Consider the following 16997-nt stretch of genomic DNA (forward strand, 5'->3'; position numbering starts at 1 on the left):
TAATCACTGTTTAACAAAGATACCTGAGATGGCCTGATGCCTGTCAAGGCAGTCAGACAGCTAATACAGAGTGCTGTGCTTTCCTGATAGTATAGCTCGAAAAAGATTATATAATAGTATATATTACATAGTTATTATATATGTTATATATTATATATAGTATTATATAAGTTAATAGTAACATATAATTATAAGTAATAATTGCTATAGGAGAGAAGATCCCTTCGTCAGAATTCACCATTTCATTTTTCATAAAATGGAGCAAAGTTTGGGTCTTTGACTTTAGCCTGGAAAGCGTACCTATAAACTATAGGTACTGTATGCCTAAATTCAGGCACCATATAGCTACATTAGAGCCGCTACAAACTAGCAGAATCTTGGTTTTACTAATGTTATAATCCAGGATTTCTGCACCAAGTTTGGGGGTTCAGATATGGAACCCTGAAACCCAAAGAGCCTAAAGTACCACCTTCTGGAGGCCCGAGATGCTACTAATTGCAAAGAAGTGGAAGGTCAACCTTCATAATATTTCCACCTGAACTGTGCTAGGGATAGTACTGGTATCTCCATTCAGGCATGAGACCCTTAGCCAAGAGGTTAGGGTATGGGTTTTCCCATACAGCTTCCATTTAATAGCTAAATTAGGGAGGTTGAGTAACATGTGAAGATGACTGTCAACAAAATGAAAACGTGGTACTCACAGTGGCAGGGGGACTGGTTAAGCACAATAGAGGACAGAATCAACAACTCTCTAGTCTTAGAATTTTGGTTAATTGCTATTATTGCTTCTTATCCACAAAGATCAAGTCAAAATACGTTGAACTGGGGAGGAAGTGACCCCCTCCTCCTGACCCTGCACCTGTTCCTCCTGGCACGCTGGCCGCGTAACTTCAGAATCCTAAACTTGGGCTAATGACCTTCTAATGTGGCTGGGAATCTGTAAGAATGTGTTCTTGAAAGTCAGTTCCGTCAGCTGAAAGCAAACTTTTAAAACTTGAAGAGATCTTTGGCAGCAGCTGAATGAACATCTGCAGTTTTAAATCATGGGCAATGTAAGATAAAAGAGAAATACACTGACTCCTACAGCCTCAAGGGTTATGTTGGAATTTGTATTGTTTATTAACTTTACAAAGTATAGAAGAGTAAAGAGGGTCAGAATAGATGGAGTTGTAATTAATATCACCATTCATATGTGCTTTTTTTTTTTTTAAATTCACTGTCATCAGGTTAATAATTTTTGAGGTAATGAGAAATTGTTTGGAAATTAGGGATGGTAATGCATATCAGTGGCCAGGAATGGATTATAATAGACTGCTGACTGGCTTGCTGCACTGAACATCATATCAGCTTGATGATGCATTAAGAAAGGAAAGGTTGAGGGACATCTGGATGGCAGTTGGTTGGGCATCTGATTCTTGGTTTCTGCCTCAAGTCATGATCTCATGGGTCCTGGGATCAAGCCCTCCGCTGGACTCCCCATTCAGCAAGGAGTCTGCTTAATATTATATCTCTCCCTCCTCCTCTGCCCCTGCCACTCATGCCCTGTCTCTCTCTAAAATAAATAAATCAATAAAATCTTAAAAGAAATGTTGCAATATATGTTTATGATGCAACAATTTACATATGTTGCAATACAAGGAACTTCTGAGCATTGATGGAATGCTTTACAGAAACTGTTATAAAAAACAGAGTCAGGGGCGCTTGGGTGGCTCAGTGGGTTAAAGCCTCTGCCTTTGGCTCAGGTAATGATCCCAGGCTCCTGGGACTGAGTCCCGCATTGAGTCCCACATGAGTCAATCCTGGGATTGACTCCCTGCTCAGCAGGGAGCCTTCCTTTCTCTTTTTTCCCTCCTCTCTGCCTACTTGTGATCTCTGCCAAATAAATAAATAAAATCTTAAAAAAAAAAAAACAAAAAACACAGAGCACAGATCTGCACCCTTTTAATCACATGCCTTCCTAGATCACCAACCTTCAGGCACACCTCTAGGAAGAACAGTTGGAGTCACATGGTCAGCCTCACACACAGCAAGTCTTCATTTTTATTCTTGATCACCCTTACCCTGCTGCTTTGCTTGTTTGGTCAGTAAACCTAAGAAATAGTAACACTAGCTGAATCTGAGCTTAATAATATTTGAAGGTAACATAGGTCAAGGTGGAAGCAATGACTTACGTATGGGTGTTCTTAGTGACCAAAGCAGCAAACAACATCAGTTATCGAACGTCACAGATACTGCACAGAGCAAGAGTAATGAGATTTTTTTTATCTCTTGACATTTTTGTATGGTAATATCCTTTGTAAGATACAAAAAGATCTAACAAAATCAGATGACTTTTTCAGTGGTACCAGTTTTCTCGAAGTAGATAAAAATCCAAAGGTGGCTGACCTGAAAGGAATTGCATTGCATTTCATTCTGAAGAAAAATGCCATAAAAGAAATATCAGCAATTACTGATTCTTGAGTAGATGATATTTGAGATGTTGCTGCTGGAGCTTTCTTCTGCTCCAAGCCAGAAAACTAGCTTAACAATTGTGACTTTACCTGGCCTCACCAATGTTCCATAATAATGACCTTCTTAATTTTTTTACCAGGTGATAAAAAAATTTGTATGATTTTTTATGATAGGGACTTTGATGGGAAATCCACATTTTTAAATCAGATTTTTTTTTCCCTTGAATAGTAGCTCCACACTAACCCAAAGTGTTTTGGGAATGGGCAAAGCAAAAGTGCCCTTTAGTTCTAATACCATTATGTTTACATTGGCAAGAACTTGCCACAGTGAAAAAAAAAATATTGGAGTCTTTATATTCTATCACATTTAGTAGTGAATGGAAAACCAATTGACATAAATGTTTTATCATGTTTTCCTGTACACTTTTATCTTATTCTAAATTCATTGCTAAAATAGAGGTATAAAATAATAATGGCAGAATTTATCATTATTTACTTCTTCATAGGTTTTTAATCTAATTTTTATTTTAAAAGGGCTTTATAGAGGTATAATTGACATACACATAGCACATACACAAAGCGTAAAATTTGATATGGTTGATGTATATATAAAACCCAAAACCATCACCAGAATCAAGAAAATGAACTTGTCTGTCACCCCCAAACATTTCCTTATTTCCCCTGTAATTCCTGACCCTTCTCTGCTGATCTGCTTTCTGTCACTGAAGATTAATTTTCCTATTCTAAAATCTTTTTTTAAAGTCCAAAACGAACAATGTATACCCTGTCTGACTTCTTTCACTCAGGTAAATATTTTGAGATTCATCCATTTTTGCATATGTATCAATAGTTCATCCTTTTTCATGCAAAGAACTATTCCATTGTAGGGGTGAACCATGCATTGTAGTATTGCATTTTTCTCACAAGAAATTGTGGTTGTGCTTATATCTGTTTCTTTTTACATAACATATCTTTTTTGTTTGTTTCATTGGTTTTAATGTTTTATCATGGGTTTTAGGCAATTATGATGTGCCTTGGAATAGTTCTCTTCACATGTTTCTTTTCTTGATGTTTATTGAGTTTCTTGGATTTGTGAGTTTTATAGTTTCCATCGAACTGGAAAATTATCATCATTGTTTCTTCAAAAAAATTTTTTACTGCCCCTTTCCTTTTCTTCTTCAGGGATTCCATTACATTTATATAAAGCAAGTTAAGTTTTAACATTTTAATGCATATGTCTCTATAGTAAATTATTCAGTATGAAATCACATGAGTACTGTCTGTTCAATTAGTATTATACCATCCTACATGCATTTAAAATTAATTTTGATTTAATATGTTTGCAAAATCAACTTTCAAAACTACAGGCTTAAAACATGTTTATTTGATTTTCCATTAAATCTAATAACATTGATCTCATAAAATTCTTTTTTAACATATGATTGAAAATCCACTTATTTAGTGCATCAGAATTTTACATCTTAAATATAAACTCTGGGATTATGACATTTTTTGGTCAGTTTTTCCATACTGTTCAAAAATATTAAAATGACAATGAAATATTTTTGTGTTCAGAATTTTAAATATGGTATTTTATGTTTGGAATGTTGTCCACTAATAATATAGAAGTGGCCGACATTAGAAGATACCTAAATGGACATTATTTTGACCTTTTACCCTCTGAAATTGGAGGAGGCCATAGTGACAAAGTTATACGAAAATGTTCCATTGACACCTTTTGGTAAGATAAAAAGGTAACAGGATGGAAATGTTTTAGGCATACAGATCACATAGAGATATACTAGGATATATTATAAGAGCTTTTAAATATTTTTTTCATCCCTTGAACCTGAGTTTATAGGATTTTATATAAGAATTGGTAGTAGACTGTATAAACTGGAAGACCTAAACTCAATTTCCAAAGCCCTCAAACTTTCAAAAATATGGTTTTTCAGGGGCGCCTGGGTGGCTCAGTGGGTTAAAACCTCTGCCTTCGGCTCTGGTCATGATCCCAGGGTTCTGGGATCAAGCTCCACATTGGGCTCTCTCCTCTGCGGGAAGCCTGCTTCCTCCTCTCTCTGCCTGCCTCTCTGCCTACTTGCGATCTCTGTCTGTCCACTAAATAAATAAATAAATAAATTTTAAAAATATGGTTTTTCATCCTTGAAACCAGAAGTTGCCAAAAGAGAAAATGAAACTTAAAGGCTGGTCTCTGCCAGTGCCACCTTTCTCCTTACTCCTTCTTTCTGTCTGGAAGGGGCTATCCAGGCATAAAAGTGAGCAGCCATTACTAAGCAAGCTAAGGAAGAAAGATAGAAGGAGTTTCTTTCTGAAGGTGTTATTCAGCCTCTACAACAGCCATTCCTGGTACTTCTTGGTGCATGAGTTAAATAGATTCCTGTGAAACCTAGTACAAAGTTTTCTTTTACTTGGGGCCAAACACATTCCTAGCTGATAACAGGAACAGGAAGATTGTTAATGTTAGCTTTTGCCTTGGCTTTTAGCTTGGATTAGATTTCATGAAAGCTTCTATATCTGCTTGAGGATAGCAACAGGTGCTTGGTGAACTTGACTCTGGTCTGGCCTCCGGTATGGGGCCTTGAGTGCACATTTCGTTTTGTCCCTCTTTAGCAACTCAAAAGAACTGTGTGAGGTTCTGTATTTGATGTTGTCTTATAATGAAGCAGGACATGGTGCACACTTATGTGTACATTATACACAAAGGAACATTACTCTGTATTGAATTAAGTTCCGGTTTTTCATATGCATTATCTGTGCTGTACATGTGATCATTTAAAGGTGTGTCACTGTCACTCTTCACCGATGAAGCCAGGTGTGATTTCCAGCTCTGGAGAGACAAGATCCTCATATTACTACAATCTAAGTTCTTGGATGGCAAGATTTAAACCTTTTTCATGTTGATAATTTCAGCTGCTTCTGGCTTATAAATGACAACCAAGTGATTGATAAGCAGTCTCTGCCATCAGTCTGCTCTCAATATGATAGCTTAGAGTTGCTTTTTGTGGAGCCCTGTGTTTCTTTCCTGGAGGCTGGAATGGCTCCCCAGACCTGTAGGGCTCAAGAAATCTAAGCCTTTCTTAAACATTGCTATTTTAAAAACCTGGTTCACATGCTAAATTTCTTTGGAACAGTTTAGAGAAAAAAATGGTATTTCATAATTAAAAAAAAACTTAAAAAAAAACACATTTTTAAAAAATTGATAACATTGAGCATGCAGGATAATGTGCCTAGAAGGATACTGAAGACCCTCCATTAACTTGCTTCCCTTTCCGGCATCACTTCATCATGCTGTGTTGTACTTGTATGCTCTAAAAGCAGCCTTATACTTTTCTGAATTTTATGATACAGAGATTTAAATAGTCTCAGTTTTAGATTAAGGCAGTGGTCTATCCCTCAGTCTCTCCCTTAGTCCATTCCTTGTAACCCTCAAAGTGATGTGTTAGTTTCATTTTACATACATCTACCTTCCTTCTTCCTACTTATTTTGCAGGCTATCTCCCCATGAAACTTAGAATTCATGATTCCACTTACTATGCAAACTTTTGCTGAGCCTAAGTTATTCTAGGTACTGAGGATACAAGTAGATATCTTTAACAAGTTCATCCTCTAATGCAGAAACAACACAGAGAATCTGTTAAACCATAAATTCTGAGTGATTGGGTTCAACAATTTATAGATACATTTTAAAACCTTCCCAAGAATGCTGATTTTTCACAAGGTTTTAAAAATCACAAGTGGACTACATCAGAATCCCTAAGTAATTTTACAGAATGCTTCTTGTAGACAAATAGAATCCCTGCCATATTTTACTGCTTTGGTCCTCACCCCATCCCCACCACCATCTTTTAGAATGTGAAAGAGTCTTACATAGCCTTTCTACTCAAAATCCACATTTTCCCATGAGAAAGTCAATGAACAGAGAGAGTGGTGTGGCCAAGATGGTCACACCGGTACTGTTATTACATGATTGGTTCTTCTAAGCTCTGGGGTAATCCTCCCTTATACAAAAGAAAAAGAACATTCTTTTGTAAAATGTTTCCCACTATACAAAAACACCCTAATGGAAACCACCAATGTCTTCAGTGGTTTTCTACATTTTCTTTCACACTGAGCCTTTTATTTTATGGGCAATGTCTGGAGACACATGGTTATCACACTGCTATGGTATTTTATTTTCAAAACCACATTCCGGCTTCATTAATTTTCCCTAACACACCAGCTACTCAAGGATACATTTCAAAATATGATTTTGAGATGGGCTCATCCTCTGGAACAGCTGTCAGAATTCTTCTCAAAAGTTTAAGGGCCAAGAGCAAATCCTAAGGAGCCATTAAGAGCATTCTGGTGATAGGTCTATTTATGGCATTGGCTGTGGTGACGGTTTCCTGGGTGATGGTTTCATACTTCTCTCTGGACTCATCAAGACATATACATTAAATACATACAACTTTCTGTATGTCACTCATAACTCAGTGAAGTTTTTTTTTCTTTAAGGAATAAAATTTAACCTGCTCATAGACCTCTTTATGCCCTATGAGCTAGTGACTTTCTACTTTGTACCAGGGCACAGATTTTCAATAAGTATACTTAATAATCACATTATTATTTATAAAACTTATGAGGGAGATATAAAAATGAAAGCTTTTAAAAAAATTAATATTCCTATCTATCTTCTAATTGCCCAAGTTGTAACAGCACCAACCACCAAAGTCTGGGGAATGCTTTTTGATTTATACACTATGTTTATATAGTCTCTCATTTGACTGCAACAGCACTTTATACAGGGAGAAAATATGTTCAGAGGAAAACGTGACTTGCCCGAGGACACACGGCTTATACGTTCTCAACCAGTGATTACATCTAAGATTCTTGGTTGGCAACTTCAGGGTCTCATGTACATTATTGGACTCCTGAGGAAATCACACTGCATTTTCACATTTGAATGTAATAGTGATTGGTATTCTTAGATAGATCTGCTGCTTTTTCTCCCAACTCTACAAGTGGGTGATAAAACTTTGTTTCCTAAAATATGGAATTCATTTTAAACTACTAACGTCACATAAAACTACTGAATGAATAGGGAAACTAATCATTACATGCTGATAGATTTGTTGTTATTGCCAAAAGAGGAGTGCTGGCATATATTTGTAATAATTTCAAGCATATTAATTTTGCAGTCATGTTAAATTATTACTAAAGATATATGGGCATCAAATCATATTTTATTGATTTCCACATTTCCATACAGATAAGGGTGTGGTGGCATTAATTCTTTATGGCTTTCTTCTGCAGATAATACACCAACTCACTTAGGAACATCTGTGCATTTCTAATATCTAGTCATATCATAACAAAACTATTTTATAGCAACTACAGTTTTATTTGAATTCAAGATAGCATTCTCACTGCAAAATAGCACAGAAAAGAGTAAAAAGAGATGGGCCTTGTTTACAGGAAATAATATATATACTTCATTGTCTTGTAGTGAGTGTGTATATATAAATATATATAATACAATGTATATTTTAATTATAAATATATCAATGTACTATTTATAAGTACATATACATAAAATACACACAGATAAATTCATTTGTATAATAAGTCATATGCAAATATATATGTTGATTTTTTAAATTAACATATAATGTATTATTTGTTTCAGGGGTACAGTTCTGTGATTCACCAGTCTTACATAATTCATAACACTCACCAGAGCACATGCCCTCTGTATGTGTTGATTCTAAAGAAAATTGAAGGAACGTTGAGGGTGACTCCAGGCAAGCCATAGCCTCTAGATCGTTCAGTGTGGCACCTCAGAAAACATTTTTTTTCCTTACCGAAGTTTAAGTTATATGTTCACATTCTGTTTGTTGCTGATTTCTAGCTGGGTAATAAGAAACCATCTTAAATTTTTGAATCTGAGTTTCTTCAATTAGAAAATCAGAAATGTATATTAGATCCGAAGTGTTTAGCCTATCTGCTTCTCTCTGTCTCTCAATGATAAGCTACCTACCTTGTGACGTGGGATCTTTTCAAGATGAAGTCTTACATGTACCCCAAATTGTTTCTCTGGCTCGGTGTTCCTTCGTCTTTCCAAAGATCCATAAGTATCCTGTATTCTCTTCCAGGCTCTCTGTGTTTCCCAAGTCCCTTCTTCAGAGTATATCTGTATACACACTTTCGTATGAAATATAATTTTAAAAAATAACTGAACCAGATGATCTCTCAGTATTTCTTGAACACTTAACGACAGAATAAAATGAAAGGACCCTCAAAATGAACATATATTTGGTTCTTCCTTCCTCCCTCTGTCTCTCTGAAATGCCCTGGAGTTCAACATAGTAGAAGATTTGAGATAAATTCTGACTTAGTTTATAAATGGGTAACCAATGCAATTCTTCTAATAAATTTATTATTTCTATAAATCTGTAACTTCTTGCATCAATGCCATCCTGTTAAAAACCCTCATTCAAATATCCTTAATTACCTCAGTATATGTGGATTTGTACTTTTTTTCTAAATTAATTATTCCTTCATATACATGCAATCACATAAAATTCAAATCAATTTATAATCTTCCATATAAATCTTAATATGAGTTTGTAATTCTCTATCATGTATCTGTTGCACTTTTGATTGCAGTTTCCTTATATTCATAAGTTTAATTGAGGAGAACTGATATTTTCATTTATAAGATTATAGCATATTTTACATTAATTATATCTTCTTTGATGTTCTTCACTAAAATTTTATGATTTCCATGAGATACTTACATATTTCTTGTTGAATGTTTTCCGAATTATATTTTAATATATAGGTTTTTAAAATTATTTTTGTAATGGAATGCTTTTTTCATCACATATATTTTATGTTAACTTAAATGTATTATTTTATTGACATAATTGACATACAGTGTTTTTAATTTCAGGTATATAATATAATGGTTCAATAATTCTATACATGACTGGATGCTCATCTCGATAGGTGTACTCTTGATACTCATTATCTCTTTCATCCATTCCCTAATCCACCTTTCCTTTGTCAATCACCAGTTTGTTCTCTGTATTTAGGAATCAGACTCTTGTCCCTTTTTTACTTTGTTTATTCATTTGTTTACTTTGTTTATTTCATTTGTTTGTTTATAAGTGAAATCATATGGTATTTTTCTTTCTCTGTCTGTCTTATTTCACTTAACCATTTAACCCTGCAAGTCCACCCATGTTGTTGCAAGTGGCAAGATCTCATTCTATTTTACAGCCAAGTAATATTCCATTGTGTATATATGCCACATCTTCTTTATTCATCATCTATTGATGGACACTTCTGTCCCTTCCATATCTTGGCTATTGTAAATAATGCTGCAGTAAACATAGGGGTTCATATATCTTTTTGAATTCATGTTTTTATTTTCCTTGGGTAAATGCCCAGTAGTAAAATTAGTGGATCATAGGGTGGTTCTATTTTTAACATTTTGAGGAAACTCCATACTCTTTTCCACAATGGCTGCACCTCTTTGCATTCTACCAACAGTGCACAAGGGTTTCTTTTTCTCCACATCTTCACCAACACTTGCTGTTTTCTGTCTTTTTTACTTTAGCCATTTGACAGGTGTGAGGTGATATGTCCTTGTGGTTTTAATTTGCATTTCCCTAATGAGCATTGAACATCCTTTCGTAGGTCTTTTGGCCATTTCTGTCTTCTTTATAAAAACTGTCTCTTCAGATCCTCTGCCCATTTTAATAGGATTATTTGTGGAGTTTTATAAGTTTTTTATATATTTGGGATATTGATCCCTTATTGAACATATAATCTCTCCCATTCGGTAGGTTGCCCTATCATTTTGTTGATAGTTTCCTTCATTGTGCAAAAGCTTTTTATTTAAATCACTGATAAATGCTTTTTTAAGATGTTAAACTTAAAACTGTAAACTTTCACTGGTTTTAAATACATTTCTAATTCCTTTCTTGGTATCCAATCATATCCCTCACTAAAAGTGATAGATTTAGCTCTCCTTTCAAATACTTACACATGCTGGAATATAAAATAGCACTTCTGACAAAAGACAATTTCTTATAAAGTTAAAACTGTACCTACCATTTGACCTAGTAATACCATTTCTAAGTATTAATGGAAGAGAAGTAAAAACATGTCCACAAAAAGAGTTCTGCCCGAATTTTCATAGCAGCTTTATTCACAATAGCTAAAATTAGGTGCAACCCAAGTGTCTGTCAACAGAAAATGGATAGATGAATGTGGTTAATTCTACAATGGAATTAAGTGCAGCAACACAAAAGAAAGAACTACAATATAGATTGATTTCATAGACAAGTTGAATAAAAAAACATTTTGTTCTAATGATGGCTTTGTATGCTGAATATTTATCTATATTTTTAAGATTTTTTATGTATTTGTCAGAGAGAGTGAGTGAGAAAGAGTACAAGCAGGGGGAGCAGCAGGCAGATTGAGAGGGAGAAGCAGGCTCTCTGCTAAGCAGGGAGCTCAGTATGGGACTCAATTCCAGGACCCTGGGATTATGAGCTGAGCCAAAGGCAAACACTTAACAGACTGAGCCACCTGGGCACCCCAGGATTGCCATACTCTTGATTTGGTATTTACCTGGAACCCATTTCTTAATGTTTGCATGCTATGTTTGGTCTTTGTCCTTCAGCTGCCTTTCTTTCTTTCTTTCTTTCTTTCTTCCTTTCTTTCTTTCTTTCTTTCTTTCAACTAGTGATATTGAGCATCTTTTATTTTTTTTAACATTCACAACAGAAGTTTATGACATATCAAGCATTTTAATGTCCATAATTAAAAAGACAAATACAATCTATAAATATAAACTAAAGTCTTGGAAAGTCTATTTCATACAAATGGCAAAAATATACTAAAAATTAAGATAGAAGTATCACATTAGGTATATCAAATTGTCAAATGTAAATAATAATGGCAATACCCATTTTAAGGTTTGGGCTTCTGCAAAATTCCTTTTTTTTTTTTTAATTTTTATTTTATGTTAGTCACCGTACAGTACATCATTAGTTTTTGATGTAGTGTTCCATGATTCAATATTTGTGTATAACACCCAGGGCTCCATGCAATACGTGCCCTCCTTAATACCCATTACCTGGCTAACCCAACCTCTAGCCCCCTTCCCCTCCAAAATCCTCAGTTTGTTTCCCAGAGTCCATAGTTTCTCATGGTTCATCTCCCCCTTCGTTTTTCCCATACTTCTCCTAATATTCTCCATGCTATTCTTTATGTTCCACAAATAAGTGAAATCATATAATAATTGACTTTCTCTGCTTGACTTATTTCACTTAGCATAATCTCCTCCAGTTTCATCCATGTTGATGCAAAAGTTGGATATTCATCCTTTCTGATGGCTGAGTAATATTCCAATGTGTATATGGACCACGCCGTCTTTATCCATTCATCTACTGAAGGACATCTCAGCTCCTTCCACAGTCGGCTATTGTGGACACGGCTGCTATTGGGGTACATGTGGCCCTTCTTTTCACTACATCTGTATCTTTGGGGTGAATACCCAATAGTGCAATTGCTGGGTCATAAGGTAGCTCTGTGTTTAACTTTCAAATGACTTACCTTTCATTTGGCAAAAAACTCTGACTTTGAAATTTAACTTTATTTTCCTTCTAAATTATTGTGTAAACCAGGCAGTCTTATTCCAAGCTCATCACTTTCTTGTATGACTGAAACAAATGCAACTAGCAAGAGTCAGTTCACACTTCACACTTCCAACATTCTCTTTCAAAATCTTATTATCCAATTTCACCAGTTTCGGTGGGTGGGGGGGGATGTTCTGTTTAAGATTATTTTAGGCAATACTTTTAACAAGTATTTCACAACTATATGATTCACTATTTTGCAGCCTTCTAGTTTCTCATAAATGGTGCAACTGTGCAAGCATGTTTTAAGCCTCTACTCATGTCATGTGTGCTAACATCCTGATGGCCAAAGCAAGTCACATGGCCAATTCCTAAGTCAACATGTTAGAAAGTACAACCTTCCCATGTAGATGGTGATCGTGGTAAGTGAATGCTTCCTGAACACTGATCTTTAATTACCGTACAACTCAACTAGAATTATGATACATTTTAAAAATAGCGTATCTGTAGAAAAAAGGAATTGGAATATTTGAAAATCATCCTTTGGATTTTCAAGTAGGCATTTATTTCATTTGTGCCACAGAAATATTTTTTATTACATCGTGGACACACACTCTTTTTTGAAAGGATATTCACAACTATAGGGAGTGGTTGAAGTCTCTTATTATTTCTATCACCTTTTTACAGAAAATTTGTAACCACTTCCCACTACACATAATGCATACAGACTATAAAGAAAACATTTTTATCTTTCGAAGTTTATTAATTTTCAATCCCCTTGATATTTTCTGGCATCTTGCACAGAAAAAAAAGAAATAAGTTCTATTAAGAGAGATAGGGTTGTGCACATGGACATAATCCTAATGGTTTTGATACAGGCAGGCTGAGTTCAAGAACCCAGGAGAAGTTCCCCCAAGACGAGCTAAGAAGGTCTTTGGCTTCACACAGGTTGGAAATCAAACACGAACCAGAGAAAGTAGAAATGATTTATTGAATAATGTAAGTGACAGGTAGGGAATAGCAGACAGAGTGTCTGGAAAACTCAGTAAGGAAAGGAAAAGAAAATGAGTCTTATCATTGTTTGGGATTAGGGGTTTATATTGGAAAGGGCCTAGGGTGTGTGTTCCTTCTGGAATCCATGGTAGGGTCCAATCAGAGGAAAGAGTCAGGTGAACAATGGCTGTTATTCTGTAAATTACCAAAGGTCAGAGTATGGCTGCCAGCAACAGCTGAGGTTTGCTTAAAGCTAAAGTTCTGGAACATGTTTGGTATCTAGCTCTTCTTAGGTGTTATCAGATGTTTAGAGGCTAGGACAAAACGCAGAGAGTGATTCACTTTCTTGCCTCCCCCCTTGCAGCAGGAACATAGCTTCTTTGGCTTATTCAGAGGTAAAATACAGAACATGAGTAATGGGACCTAGCGGAAAAACAGCAGAGATAGAGCCTTTCAGAGTCCCTTTACTACTTCAGTTTAACCATTTATAGCAAGAGAATTTCTGGGAAGTACACTTTATAGAAATAATTTACCTTACTAAAAAAAAAAAAAATCAATTTGGGGAATTATAAAAAAAAACTGTCCAAAGATGGCAGATGTTTTTGCTTTCGGCTTTGCTTTTTTTTTTTTTTTTTAATGAATTATGATTGTCACCGTTTGAGGGATTTGTGGACTGGTCAAGGAAGAAGCTATGACCATGACAGGCACTAGCACACCAAGCTTTATCCGGCCCTGAGTTTACAGTGTTCCACATGAGGGATGTTGGCTGGTTGGTTTGTCCAAATGCTTGGTGTCTGCTACTCAGAAGGAGAGGAAGATAGAACTCCCAGGGGAGGGGAGAACCTGAGAGTGGGTGCAGGGATAATGTTGCTTAGTTCCCTGGTGGGAGTCTTTGGGTCAGAGATCTCTGAAAGACAGCAGCAGCTTGGGACTTAAAACTGCAAAGCACCATTAGATGAGTAGGTAACAGATTTGGGTGAGGTATCATGGGGCATTCAGAGCATAAAAGCTCTAAATGACTAAACATATGCTTGTTCGGGTTATTTTTAAAATAATTAGATGTGCAAAACTTCGAATCTGGTGCTGACAGGCTTTTGAGCTAAAGGGTCTCAGTCTGCTGTGAAGAAATAAACAAGTTAGGAGCCAATACACAGAGGCCATTTTTTGCTTGTTTTTATAATGATGCAGTGGAAAGAAATAGGTTAGGATAATGGAACCTTGGCTAATTTGAGCTCTGATACAAAGTTTTAAGGGATTTTTCATTAAATATGTCCCTGAGTATCTCTGAACCTGATTTTCCTCTTCTCTGAAATAAAGAGGTTAGATTAGACGAGGGTTCCACAGACTATGGCTTGCTGGCCAGATGTGGCCGGCCACCAGGTTTCATAAATATTGTAATGGGGCACAGCCACATTCATTTGTGTATGTGTTGCCTGTGTGTGTATGGCTGCTTTCCTCCTGCAAATGCAGACTTGAGTAGTTGTGAACAAGACCATATGGTCCACAAACTTAAAATATTTACTACTTGGCCCTTTATAGAAATGTTTGCAGACCTCTGAACTAAGCTATCCCATAGGCTTCCTTCTGCTTAAACCTTCTTTGATTAAAAAAGAAAAAAATTAAAAGCCAAGCTCTTAAACTCTTGATCAGAATTCCTGCTTCCTTTTTTTTTTTTTTTTTTAACTTATCTTTTGAACTATCAATGTTGCACTTGTGTGGTCTCTGTGTATGTATGTTTGTTTCATACCGAACCTCACAACTATCTTTTCTCTTACCGCCAAAATGATGTTGCCAGTCTTCCTGAATTAATCAGTAACTTGCATTTTCATAGCTAAACAGACATGGAAATGGATGAAAAAGAGCGCAGGAAAATGAAAAATACAACATTTAATTGAAATAACATGACTCTCTTATGTTGAAAAAAAAAATGGGATTATCTAATTGGATTTCAGCCAGTGGCATACATCCCATCTCTGTCTTCCTGAGAGTGGTCCCAGTCATTCCATCTCAACAAGGGTTCAAGTCTACATTTTCACATCTATGACAAAAGAGGAATATTGGCCAGAAGCAACCCATTCATTTTAGTCACTTAGCTTTCTTTGGCAAACATTGTCCTTAATTATTAATTCAGGATTTCAACTAGCAATCACTAGTTATTACAAGAAGCTTCAAATTGCCAGATGTCAAACCGAAACCTCTGAGAAATCATTAAATCTTCCTTCTATGATAAAACTCAAGATTGTTTTTGCTATATGATGAATAAAATTTTATATAGATCTTGATTATGTTGCCAGCCCAAGAATAGTAAAACGCATTATATAACTGTGCATCATATATATTTTTAAAATAATTTAAGCATAATAAGAACACGCATTTTAAAAAAGGGTATGTGTTCTTCTCTAGAATGTTTTTATCATATATATCCGAAGTTAATTCCTTCATGAAGACCCTCTTGAATATGACTGGAATCACAATTTATTTAAATGCAGCTTCTACTATGCAAACCGTGGTAAGGGTCTAACAGAGGCAGCAAAAAGATAATGGCCCAGGAGTTTCATTGACTTTCAAATAGAAAATGCAGATGGGAATTGAAATTTTTCAAATACACTTTCTGTTTACATGAAAAGTACAGTATGTTATCTGACTGGGTTTTTTAAATTTCAATACATATTATGTTTGCTGTCTGTGCAAATCCATCATGGTCCACATGTAGATCTAGCTGATACATGCTGAACCTTTACAGTGTCCCAGGCACTGCGGCTCACGCTTTTGCAACTTTTTCCTTATTTAGTACTGATGACAGCCCTGTGAACTAGGTTCTTTTTGTTGTTCTTACTGTTTGATTTTGTTCTTTGTTTCCATTGAATAGTTGAGGATACGGAGTCTCAAAAAGGTAAAGTGTACACTAAAAACACAAAACAAAAAAGCAGAAGAGCCAGGTTTCAAATCAAAGTGCTCTGGCATTAGATATCCAAACAGAATAGACAAAAAACAATTTGTATTTCACCAACCTAAACCCAGGCTGATTCTGGTCTGGTGTACTGACACCTACATGGCTAATAACATGGGTGAAATGCTGGCTTAAAAAGTGACAAATTGGGGTGCCTGGGTGGCTCAGTGGGTTAAAGCCTCTGCCTTCAGTTCAGGTCATGATCCCGGTGTCTTGGGATCGAGCCCCACATCAGGCTCTCTGCTCTCCAGGGAGCCTGCTTCCTCCTCTCTCTCTGCCTGCCTCTCTGCCTACTTCTGATCTCTGTCTGCCAAATAAATAAATAAAATCTTTAAAAAAAAAAAAAGTGACAAATCAAAATCCTTTATAGTGTTTTTTTGAGAACTTCCATGGCAAATAGCAAATGAGGCAGGAATGATGTTGGGGTCCAGAGCCCACAGCCAAGAAAGAATTTTTGAGACGTCTTTGGTGCAAAAATGTGGTTTTATTAAAGCACTGGGGCAGGACCCCTGGGCAGAAATTGCTGCACTGGGGGCCTGAGGAGGGGCGATTATATACTTTCAAGTTGGGAGAGGATTAGGACTAGCACAAGCCTCCAAGGTATTTTGGAAGCAAGGTTTCCAGGACCTTGAGGGGACCAGCTATTGTTAGGCAAAGTTCATTTATTACTGTTTAGTAAAAAAACCTCAGTCTTGAGACCTTTCAGATGTATATCAGCAGGCCATATGCTTGGGGGGTAGAGATAAAGGAAGTTTCCGAAGGAATTTTTATGTGTTAAAGTAGATTTACAGGATCCTGGGGGTCAGGCTAAGATTGCCTTTTGCCCTTAACCAAGTATCAACTTCAAGGCAGCTGAGTTCCTAGAGGAAGGTCACTCTGCCTGTTTCAAGGACTTGTCAGTGGACTATAAATAGAAAGGAAATTTAATTTTTCTTTTGCCTTTGTTTCCCACAT

Source organism: Mustela erminea, chromosome 7 (genome assembly GCF_009829155.1).
Source record: "Mustela erminea isolate mMusErm1 chromosome 7, mMusErm1.Pri, whole genome shotgun sequence".
NCBI classification, from domain to species: Eukaryota; Metazoa; Chordata; class Mammalia; order Carnivora; family Mustelidae; genus Mustela; species Mustela erminea.